This window comes from Mustelus asterias, chromosome 1, assembly GCF_964213995.1.
Source record: "Mustelus asterias chromosome 1, sMusAst1.hap1.1, whole genome shotgun sequence".
In the NCBI taxonomy this organism is placed as follows: domain Eukaryota; kingdom Metazoa; phylum Chordata; class Chondrichthyes; order Carcharhiniformes; family Triakidae; genus Mustelus; species Mustelus asterias.
In genome coordinates, this window is record NC_135801.1 from 139,255,874 (window position 1) to 139,268,829 (window position 12,956).

The 12,956-nt window shown below is 41.0% G+C and overlaps 1 protein-coding gene across 5 annotated transcripts in view; it reads right to left on the bottom strand.

Moving 5' to 3' along the window:
- The window catches only part of unc13bb (unc-13 homolog Bb (C. elegans)), a 565,742-nt gene that overhangs the window by 317,156 nt on the left and 235,630 nt on the right, over nucleotides 1–12,956 (bottom strand). The window lies entirely within an intron of this gene.

Here is a 12,956-nt window from a genome sequence, read left to right on the forward strand (position 1 = left end):
TCTGGAGATCCCGAGCATCACAGAAGTCAGTCTTCAGCCAATTCAATTTACTACAATTGAAATGGTTAAAGGCACTGGACCCTGACAACATTCCAGCAACACTGCTGTGAGTCTTAGTCATAGAGGCGTACAGCGCAGAAAAGGCACTTCGGCCTATCGAGTCTGCACCAACAATAACTACCACTAAAGGCGTGCAAATCCCATTTTCCTGCACTTGTCCCATGTCCTTGAATGTTATGATATTTCAAGTTATCATCCAAATATTTTTTAACGGTTGTAAGGTTTTAGGTCCTCTACTACCTTCCCAGGAAGTGCATGCCAGATTCCCACCACCCTCTGAGTGAATTTTGTTTTTCTCAAATCTCTTGTGAATCTCCCACCTCTTATCCTAAAACTATGCCCTCTCTTGATTGAACCCTCAACCAAGGGTAAGAGTTGCTCCCTACTCACCCTGTTTATACCCCTCATACTCTTATACACCACAATCATGTCCCCCTCAGCATTCTCTGCTCTAAAGAAAACAATCCAAGCCTATCTAGTCTCTCCTTATAGCTCAAATGCTCCATCCCAGGCAACATTCTGTTGAACCTCTTCTGTACCCCCTCTAGTACCCCAGATGCTGCCAGTTGAGGTTTACCAGCATTTTCTGTTTTTATTTCAGATTTCCAGCATCCGTAGTATTTTATGTTTATTATTATCTGGATCTTCATTTGGTGGATAGAGCATATTTGTGTGAGCTCGAAGAAAAAAACTGGGTTGTTTACCATTGTGGAGGAGGTCATTGGTACTCTGTAGGGAAGTAACCAGGAATTGTCATACTTAATCATCTATAACAAGTTATATCATAGTGCTATAGTCAGTATTCAATTGAGACATTTTGACAGCTTAGCCCTGTTGTGCGCATAAATATTTTAGACAGAGCATCTCAATGACTACTAGCTATTCTAAATCCCCAAAACCAGTTGTCATCGTAACACCCCAGGTTGCTGTACATCTGAGGAGCTCTGTCTGAGTAGCACTGTGGTGCGTGTGAATATTTTAGACCCAGTGTTTAACCACTAGCTGTGCAAAGTTTCCCAGAGCATATGATCCTTCAGCATAAAATCTCAGTGGTATTCTGATGAGTTCTAATCTTTTGAAAAATATAATTGTTCATCAAAAGAAAAGGTATGTCTTTTGACTATTAAATATTTATCAATTTAGTACAGCCGGATTGACAAAACTGAGATTGCCTTTTAAAACCCTATAGCCCACAAACTCCGAGAAAGATTGGTTTGGAGATATTGAAGGGTTTGTTGATTTAAGGACAGGTAAGGCCATGGAGGGATTTAAACGTGGCACCGTGGCCCAGTAGCTAGCACTGCTGCCTCTCAGCGTCAGGGACCTGGATTCGATTCTAGCCTTGGGTGACTCTGTGTGAAATTTGCATGCTCTCCCTGGTGGGTTTCCTCCCGGTGCTCCGATTTCACCCCACAATCCAAAGATGTGTAGGTTAGGTGGATTCGCCATGGTAAATGCGTGGAGTTACAGGGATAGGGCAGAGGGGAGGGGCTGGTGAGATGCTCTTTCGGAGAGTCGGTGCAGACTCGATGGTCTCTTTCTGCACTGTAGGGATTCTATGATTCTGTACGGATTCTACAAGGATGGAAATTTTAGACACTGAGGGATTAGGAACCAGTGTATCTCAGTAAGGTTCAGTATGATGAGTTAATTTGGGTTAAGTGGAATTTGGGTTAAATAGGATGCAAGCACCAAAGCTTCACAAGATTGAAGCTGATAGAGAACTGAAGATGGGAGGCCAGTCAAAATAAATAATTGAGGTGATTATGACATGGTTAAGAGGTTCAGCAGCAGATAGGCTGAGGTAGGAGTGGAGACAGGCAACATTAAGATTGTACAAGTACATGATCTTTATCATGAAGAATGTAATAATTCTTGTCCACCAATTAAGGGAAAAGCAATAACACATTTATTTACAGGTAAGGGCTATACAGAGGCTTGCAGTCAGCTGTAGTCACCTCCTGAGATTGTTCTGGAACAGAAAACTGAGCTTACCAGGGTGATCTCCTATCCGACTTCCCATTTGGTTTCCCTGGGTCAGGTGACCCTTACTCTGCATATTGATCCTTAAAGAGACAATCACCACATCCCTGCCTCCTAAGTCCTTTTATGCAAATATCAATATTCAAGTTACACAGTACAAGATAATTAAACACTTAGTGCATGAACTTAGTCAATTATAAATTAAGTCTTTCGGGGGTTTCCAAATCCTTGTGGAGCAGTGTTACTCCTTTGTGTGGAGTCCTTCCACATGATTGTTGACAACCGAAACCACAATGACAGGTGCCTCTTCAGGCACAGGCAGTTCAATTTTATCTGTTTACATGGAGATGTCGGTGGTACTTGCCCCAGCATAACCAGGTACTTCAGTGCCAGTACTGATGGCAGTCCTGGCTGCTGGGGCAACTGTCACTCTCTCAAATGGTCTACATTTTTCTGGACAATCCTTCCTTCGACATCCACTTGATAACACAGGGACCGGTTTTGTATACAATGACTCCAGGAACCCAACTCAACCCACTTCCAAAATTCCTCACATACACAGTCTCATCCACTGAAAAAGACCGAATTGACTGACATGAATCATAGTTTGTCTTATGGCTGCTTTGGCTAGGCTCTACCCTCTCTGGAAAATTTGGAAATACGACGCTTAGTCTTGTTATGAAACGATGTTGCATGTGCCATGGTCCCATAGCCCAGAAGGAATTGTGAGATTCTGGTCTCCATGGTCCCTCCTGACTGCTTCTGTAGGAGAGACTCAAAGGTTTGGACTGCTTGTTCAACTAGTCTGTTGGATGCTGGGTGATAAGGCACAGTCCTAATGTGCTTGATACCATTGAAGGCAGTGAAGTGCTGAAATTCAGTACTCATGAAGACTGTTCCATTATCAAACACTAAGATCAGGTATTCCATGGTTGGAAAAACATTGGAGTAATTTCTAAACTGTTGGGTGCAATGTCAGAGACTTCACCTCAAACACTTCTGTCCACTTTCAATGTGCATCGACAAGGCACAAGTGAATGAACCAACAGAATCAATACGGACTCGTACCCATGACAGCCAGGCCACACCCAAGGGTGTAGTGGGGCTGCAGCAGCCAACCTTTGTTGTAATTGGCATTGTTCACTGTGATTGACTAGGCACTCAATGTCAGCATCAATGCCAGGCCACCAGACATAACTCCTGATGAGTATCTTCATCTTAGATATACCTGGATGGGCACTGTGTAATTCAGCTAGGAATTCGCACCCTAACTGGTGAAGTGTGACATTTTACATGCTTTGTAACTCCTATGCACCCTTTTCAGTGCTCTCCATTGTCAGTACTATCTCCAACACTCACTTAAAATGTATATCTGCCTCTGCTAGTAACTTGCGTGGAATAGCCTCATTATTCATCCCGCAGACAAATCTGTCCCACAGCATATCATTCAAAGTGGCTCCAAAGTCGCAGTGCAGCCGAGATTTGCTTTGACTTGGTGATATAAATCGCAATAGGTTCCCCTGGGCCTCTCCCTCTTGAATTAACCTTAAATCTTTGAGATGGAATTGAATTTACCAATTTAACGGTATCACCGATTGACTTGGGGGTCGAGTGCACTTGGGGTTGTGAAACTGCAAATCAAATTGTTACGCCTTGGGTGCACATGCACTCAGGGGTGAATTGCCTTTCTCTTCCTCTGCTCCTCTAGTCCATTGGTCTGAAAGTAATAGCCCAAATGCTCTATGTATTGTGTTCAGCCCTCCATGGAGGCGTCAAAAATATCTATCCATCCAAATAGGGGCATTTTTGTAATTACTCTTCTTTGTTTCAACTTCACTGGAAACTGTATACTCACAATTCGAAGCTTGCTTTAACCCTGGTCATCAATGTAATAATTCTTGTACACCAGTTAAAGGAAAAACAACAACACATTTATTTACAGGTAAAGGCTATAGGGAGGCTTGCAAGCCTTGTGGTTGCAGTCAGTTGCTGAGATTGTTCTGGAACAATCTGGAACCCGAGCTCACCAAGATGATCCACCACCTTGCTCCCCAATTGATCCATGTGGCTCTTACTCTGCAGATTGTGGTGATTGTCTCTTTAAGGATCAAAGTGTCTGATTCTTCTCATGAAGAGGAAATGCGAACAGAAGCTTAGCTCAGTCACGCAGGATGCAAAGATTGCAAGCTGTCAGGCTCAGATACTGCAGTTGTCAGGGAGGGGAATGGAGTCAATAGTTTGTATTAGGGATTGAAAACAATGGCTTTGGTCTTTACAATGTTTATCTGGATAATGTTTTGACTTATCTGCAATTGGATGTCAGTCTGGAAGTGAAAAGAGAATCCATTGCTAGAGATGTTCTAACGTCATGAGACAGGCAAGAGTAGGATCAAGCAAGGGTAGTTCCACTAAGCAAAGTAACAGAGGAGAGGCATTCGAGATGGATGGCGTGGTCAACTGAATCAAAAGGTATAGAAAGGGTACAATACAATAAAAACCAAGGTCTTGGTACAGAATATTATTTACAACTTTGCTTTGGGCTATTTCTGTGGTGTCGGAAGAGTGGAATCCTGATTGGTGTGATTTGAACAGGATGCTGCAGGAGATAAGCATATGGTTGTAAGAAGCAACATTTTCAAGAACATTGCAAGTAAAGGACAGTGCTGAAGATGACGTCATAGCTAGCAAGGATGAAGGGATTGAGCAGAAGCTTTTTGGAGGTTGCAAGGATGGCAATAGTGAAGAGAAACTGCATGAGGACAGTAACAATTAATATCTCAGTTACATGGAGATCAGAAAGAGAAGGTGGGAGGTAATGCAAACAATGTCTTAGTCACAGCCAATGTAGTTCACGACATAAAAGACAGGAGAAAGTGAAGAAGAGATAAAGAAGAACTTAGCAGAGATGGAGTTAATAGCAAAAATAGAAGGGGAGGAGAAAATAAATTGGCGTAGTGAGCAAAAGGAAGGGAGATGCAACAGAGGCAGCTGAACAAATAAGATTTATTTTGTGACAAATAAGTCTGTGATTTCTTTGTACCTGTTAGTGGTGGGAATAGAGATATCAGGAGAAAGAGATTGAAAGAAGTGATTGCAGTAGAGAACAAGAGGATGCAATTATTTTGATCTCCAGGATCTAGAATTGTACAGCACAGAGGAGGAAAATCATGTCATCATGTCTGCGATAGCTTTTTGAAAGAGCTGTCCAATTTAGTCCCATATCCCAGCCTTCTCCCACTGGTTACTGACTCAGTTTCCAGAGGAAACAATTCCTCCTGACCAAAACCCTGCACAGATTTAGCAGAAGATTTCGGAGTTTTAGAGGGGATTTAAAGTAGTGTCTTTTCACCCAGAGGGTGGTGGGATCCTGAACCCACTGGCTGAAAGGGTGGTGGAGGCAGAAATTCTGAAAATTTCTACGACGCCATAATTCTATGAGACTGGTTGAGCCTCTGTTCAAGGAAAAAGAGAATAGCCCACAGATCATTCTGGTGGGAATGAGTTGCAGTTGAAATGTCCACGGTGAAACGGAGATTGTATGTGCATGGAATTGGAAATGGTTAAAGTGCACTCTAGTAGTAGTCCTTCATTAACATTAGCCTGAATCCATTGGCTGAACAGGTTGATCATGACCCCTTTTCAGAACAGCAATTTAATATTTGTAATCCTCCAATCCTCTGATAGCACTCCCACATTCAAAGAAGTTCGAGGTGGCAACACCCTGGTCCACTCTTCAATCTCTGTTCATCTTCCTGGACCAGGCAACTTGTTAACTTTAAATGATACCAATCTATTTAGTACCTCATTTTTTAAAAATCTTATCCAACATCTCTGCTTCTTGTTCCTTCTCCCATTATGTTCCTCACAATCTAATCTCTCTTTGCCCTTATATCATTTTCAATTTCCACCTGCATCTCTGTATTGTCCTTTGTTCTCTACTGTATTCTCTACTTGGCATTTGTTATAAAGCTCCTTTCTGTTTTATTTCAACCTCTATTCCATTTGTTCCCCAGGGAGCTCTAACTCAGAATGTCCAGTCTTTCCTCCTTACGGGAATATGGTTTGCTTGTACCCAAGCTATCTCTGCCATGAAGACCTGTCAGTGCTCACTGCTACTTTTGTTGATGAATCATTCTTTACATCTCTGCTACATCCCACCTCTAAGCATCGAGGTTGTCCCTCTTCCTGCTGGGTATTTTCACTTTTAATTTTCCTTTGTCCAATACAATAAAACAGGGCACATGGATGAAAAGGGTTTGTTCACAAGTGAATGAATGTTCTGGAAGGAATGGGAGTATGAGGGAATGGATGAATGCATGCTGATAGTCAATCCATTGGCAGAGCGGTGGGGGACTGAATGGAACAAGAAGTTAGTTGATGAGGTTGGTCACTAAGACGTTATGAAAATTCAGGGAGAGCACAGGATACACAGTTGGGGTTGTTATTTTAATCCCAATTTCCTATTTTTATTTCTGTCATAATGGTAATCACCACTGAGTCCAAGAGAGGCACTGAGGATAGCTATGGGCTGCCTCAAAAGGGATTCAAGACTGAGATGGTGGCAGAAGAAAAATAAGACTGAAAGGTAGTGATGTGTTGTGGGCTAGGGAAGATCAGGGATCAAAATAACCAAGAGGGGAGAGATGAAAAGTGGACATCTAGGTGGGGCATTAGGAGGAGAGCAAAGTACAGTGCTCAAGAAGGGGGCAAGAAAGAGGGAAAGAATTAGCAGGCTTGGGTCCAGAGAAGTAGGTAAAATCCATACGTAAAATGAGCAAAAAGGGAATTCTGAATTATTTTCTTTACTTACAGAAACAATTGGGCCTCTATGCTATGAATGACATGTTGACAATTAGTTTTTAAGATGCTCACGATTTTGAAGTGCTTGCTTTCAATTTAAAAAGTTAACATGGAATTAATTATAGCATCTGGGCAGGCTAAGCTTTTATTCAGTATTGTAGTAAGCGTAATAAGATAAAATCCTTCTTCGGACTTTCTAACTCTTGCAAACCAATCAATCATTTCATAGTATGTCAGAAACTGACAGAACAATTTGTAAATAGGTTTTCCTATCTTGGCATAATAGATTTAGTACACAAACATAATTAGGTCTGAAAATATCAGTAGCAGATTTTTCAGTATCAAACTGTCAATCAGTATATATCCATGTATAATTTATTCTTGTGGGAATGATTTGTGTTGGTTGCTGTTGCAGAAGTGATCATCAGGATAGAAAATACCTAAAGGACATTGTGCCTACTGAATCAGAATAAGATGATCAAAAACTATGCCAACTCAAGTGATGGGATACATCTGTACTGTTCTTTTAACATCTCAAAATATTATTTATTTACTGTACATTAGATGACACAATAATCCGCATAAGTCCACAATAAAACTAAACATTAACAAATACCAAAATAAATCATGTTCAGTTAATTACTTGTTTAACAAAGAGTGCAAATAAAAATGATTTAAAGAAACCACAATTATTCAATTAAGGAAGAAAACTCTTAAGGATCAGGGTATATTTTTAAATTATATTTACATGTTAGTCTAAAAGTGTATAATACACTAAACCATCATGCATGCAATCCATGTCCAAGTAACACTGTACTGCACGCATTCATCCATTCCCTCATTCTTCCATTCCTTCTGGAACGTTCGCTCACTTGTAATAGTGAATTTATTTCATATTTATATAATGATATTAATATAACATTAATCAATTATAATAAAACAATAAATTCATGTCGGAACATTGGAACAGGAGTTGACCATTCAGCCCCTCAAGTTTGTTCTGCCTTTCAATGAAATCAGGCTACTCTGTATCTTAACTCAATCAACCTACTTTGGCTTCACATGTTTGGCTCACAAAAATCTAACATCATCAGACTTAAAATGATTATCTTGGATAGATCTTCAGCATTTTGTGGGAGCTAGTTCCACCCCCTTTGCATAAAGACCTGTTTCTTACCTTCTCTGCCTCATGACCTGGATCTAATTTTAAGTTAAGTTCACGTGTCCTACGGAACGATAAATCCCATCAACTCCTTTCAAAATCTTAAACTCCTCAATTGAATCACCCTTTAACCTGCTTTATTCCAGGGAATACAAGCCTAGTCCATGCCTCCTCATAATCTAACTAGTAAAGCTCTGGTAACATACTGATGACTCTGCACTGCACTCATTCCAAGATCAGTATACCTTTGAGATGCAGTGCCCAGAATAACACACAATACCCCCGATATTGTACATCTACAGTAAAACCTCCTCCCCTTGTAGCCCTATAGTTATCAAGACTAACATTCAATTAGTTAGTTGACCCCCACTGATCCGTATACATGTGGACCCCTAAATCTCTTTGGACCTCCATTGTTCCTAGCCTTACGCCATTGAAATAATACTCAAATTTATAGTTTTTTTGTCTAAAATTTACCTCTAGACTCAACTATTCCAATACATTCCTGACTAATCTCCCATATTCTACTTTCTATATACTTGAAGTCATCAAAACCTCTGCTGACCGTGTCTTAACTCGCATCAAGTTCTATTATGCAATCGCCTCATTCCTATGGACCTACATTAGGCTCAGGGTCAAGCAACATCTTTATTTAAAAATTCTCATTCTTGTTTTCAGTTCCTTCCAAGGCCTCGTTCCTCCCTATCTCTATAATCTTCTCCAACCCTCATGACCCTCTGAAATATCTGTATGTTTCTCATTTTGGCTTTTGTGCAGTACCAATTTTAATTGTTCCTTTTCTTTTCTGACACTATTCTTATATTTGCAATTTACCAATTGAAAGCATATTTCCTGAATTGCGTTCCTCAGGGATCAATGCTTTGCTGTTTGTCATATATATAAATGATTTGGAGGAAAATATAACTGGTTTGATTAGTAAGTTTGCGGATGACACTAAGGTTGGTGGATTTGCAGATAGCGATGAGGACCATTGGAGGATACAGCAGGATATAGATCGGTTGGAGACTTGGGCGGAGAGATGGTAGGTGGAGTTTAATCCGGACAAATGTGAGGTAATCCATTTTGGAAGGTCTAATACAGATAGGAAATATACAGTAAATGCAGAACCCTTAAGAGTATTGATAGGCAGAGGGATCTGGGTGTACAGGTCACTGTAAATGAAAACGCAGATGGAGAAGGTAGTCAAGAAGGCATACAGCATGCTTGCCTTCATCGGCTGGGGGCATTGAGTTTAAGAATTGGCAAGTCATGTTGCAGCTTTATAGAACCTTAGTTAGGCCGCACTTGGAATATTGTGTTCAACTCTGGTCGCTACACTACCAGAAGGATATGGAGACTTTGGAGAGAGTACACAAAAGATTTAGTAGGATGTTGCCTGGGTATGGCGGGCATTAGCTATGAGGAGAAGTTGGAGAAACTTGATTTGTTCTCACTGGAACGACGGAGGTTGAGCAGCGACCTGATAGAAGTCTACAAGATTATGAGACATGGACAGAGTGGATAGTCAAAAGCTTTTTCCCAGGGTAGAAGAGTCAATTACTAGGGGGCATAGGTTTAAGGTGCGAGGGGCAAGGTTTAAAGAAGATGTACGAGGCAAGTCTTTTTACACAAGAGGGTGGTGGGTGTCTGGAACTCGCGGCTGGGGGAGATAGTGGAAGCAGATACGATAGTGATCTTTAAGGGGCATCTGGACAAATACATGAATAGGATGGGAATAGAGGGATAGGGTCCCTGGAAGGGTAAGGGGTTTTAGTTCAGACGGGCAGCATGGTTGGTGCAGGCTTGGAGGGCTGAAGGGCCTGTTCCTGTGCTGTAATTTTCTTTGTTCTTTGAGAGTATCTCAGAAAGCTATAACTAAAGCACTTACAATTTCCTCACAAACTACCCTTAAAAGCCTGAGTGCAAACCATCACGTCCTTGGACCCGTTAGTCCTCAGTGTCATTATTTTTTCTGTATTTTGTTTTCTTGTTTACACTAAATTTAGTGAGTTCCAGTCCTTGAATAACTATTCATTTCTCTGGAACGTGAGAACCGGCACAAAGAAATTCAACGAGGCTGATATTTCCATTTTTTTATTTGCAATATTACCTCCATTACCAAAGGTCACATTACCGTTGGATACACTTTTTTCCCCAATGTAACTGTAAAAATCTTTACATTAACCTTGATATCCCTCATAGGTTTCCTTTTATGTTCTTTTTGTAGCTTATATTATCTTTTAGTGTTTTATTGTTCTTTACATCTCTCCCAGTTCCCCGGATATACCCGATTCTTCTTACTTTAATATGCTCTTTCCCTCAGTATTATATTATCTCTCTTGTCAACTTCTCTTGTCAACCATCGCTGTTAAATTTGAAAGCTGCACCTCTAAACTCATAGCAGCAATAAAATGGCTATCAGGCCTGTAGACAACTCCCACTATTAATCCCGGTCTTAAACCAGATTTCTTTTGCTTCTAATCTTGGAGTCTTTGTTAATTGCTTTCCCTTATATATGCAGATTATTTTACCAATGTAGTAGCAGTGTCTTTAATCAATTAGATTGCCCTCCCTCCTTTTCCACTTTCTCTATCTTTTCTGAAGACCTTATTATCTGGAATATTTAACTCCCAATCATGACCAGTTTGCTGCCATGCCTCTGTCATGGAAACCATCTCATTCCATCTAGCTGTCTTTTGAGCCTTAATCTATTTCTTATACTCTGCGCATTAGTAAATAACACTCCTGTTTGGGCCCAAGACCGTAAATTGTCATTCTGCTCTGCTGCTATCTTTTTCAATACCACATCTCTAAATTGTCAATCTTGCTGTAATTACTTTAGCTATTACAGCATTCCCTTTACCTGGGGTATATATGTCACTGCTTGTAAGCTGAACTTTGCTTTTTGACCTGGCTATAGATACTGTTGCCAGCAGGGCAAAAGTACAGTCCTCCATAATCTCTGTACTTTTAGTGACCTACAACCTGCCATTATCTTTCTTTCTCTCAATTGATTCCATACACCTCCTGGGATGTTCATTCCCACAATAATACTCGATCGATGCATTCTCCAGTGCTCAACCCTCAAATAGATTCTGGACACGTGCCACACCCGTCTCCTGTTGATACATGCAGAATGCATCTCATCTACCTCAGCTGTATTCCAGCAAGGAACCTCTCACTTTCACTCTGGACTCCTCCCTATTGTTTCTGATCTATTACTGATTTACTATCCTAGTTTAATTTATCCTAATATTTGCTACATAACCAGGCCTATGTGACTTTGGTTTTTTCCACCTCATATGAAGGCTGGCTTTGCATCAGACCCAAGTCTATCACTTTTATTTATACCTTTTCCTCCCCATTAATTTTTATCTCTTGCCTCTTCATCGTTCCTCTCACCTGTTGCTATAACTCCTTTCATTACTTGATTTGATTTTTGATTTGATTTATTATTGTTATATGTATTGGTATACAGTGAAAAATATTGTTTCTTGCACACTGTGCAGACAAAACATACTATTCATAGAGTACATAGGGGAGACAGAAAGGAGTGTGCAGAACATCGTGTTAGTTATAGCTAGGGTGTAGAGAAAGATCAACTTAATATAAGGTAGGTCCATCCAAAAGTCTGATGGTAGCAGGGAAGAAGCTGTTCTTGAGTCGATTGGTACGTGTCCTCAGATTTGTGTATCTTTTTCCCAAAGGAAGAAGGTGGAAGAGAGTATGTCCAGGATGCGTGGGATCCTGATTATGCTGACTGCTTTTCCAAGGCAGCAGAAAGTATAGACGGACTCGATGGATGGAGGCTGGTTTGTGTGATGGATTGGGCTACATTCACAACCCTTTGTAGCTTCTTGCGGTTTTGTTCAGAGCAGGAGCCATACCAAGCTGTGATTCATCCAGAAAGGATGTTTTCTATGGTGCATCTATAAAAATAGGAGAGAGTCGTAGTGGACATGCCTAATTTCCTTAGTTTCCTGAGAAAGTAGAGGCGTTAGTGGGCTTTCTTAACTATAGCATCGGTGTGGAGGGACCAGGACAGGTTGTTCGTGATCTGGACATCTAGAAACATGAAGCTCTTGACCATTTCCACTTCATCCCCATTGATGTAGACTTCCCTCACCATCAACATCCTTGACAGAAACTTAACAGGACCAGCCGTATAAATACTGTGACTGCATGAGCAGATCAGAAGCTCGGAATTTTGCAGTGAGTAACTCACTCCCCAAGTCACAAAGGCCTGTCCACCAACTGCAACGTACAAGTCAGGAGCATGATGGAATACTCTCCACTTGCTTGGATGAGCGCAGTTTCAGGAGCACTCAAGAAGCTCAACTCCATCCAGGACATAGCAGCTTGATTGATGGGCACTTCCTCCACCAGAAGCTCACAGTAGCAGGAGTGCATACTGTCAATAAGATGCATTCTACTACTCTCTGTGTCTGAAAACGTCTCCCAATCCACTTACAACCACAATTCCAAGATTTCACTGGAGAATTTGGCCTTCGCCCCAAATTTACCATGACAATTCTGCAGCTACCAATCATCTCATCTCCATCTTCAAACATACAAATTAGGAGGAGTAGGCCAGTTGGCCCCTCGAGCCTGCTCCACTATTCAATAAGATCACAGCTGATCTGATTGTGGCATCGACTCCACATTCCCACCTACCCCCGATAACCTTTGAGCCACTGACCCCTGATTACATTGTCTCTATTAAAACCCTTACTCCCTCTCACCCTGAGCATTCCCCCATTACAACTCTCTTCTCCCCTCCCATAATTTCAAGAAATGCTGACTTGAGCGGATATGGTGGACAACTGGTTTATCTGTTCATCACCATATATGGCTAGACTACAAAAATATTAACAGGTCTTGCTCGTCTGCCAAAAAGTGCTCAATACTCCAGGACAATCTTGGAATTAAATATAACTAATGGGTTCTCTTC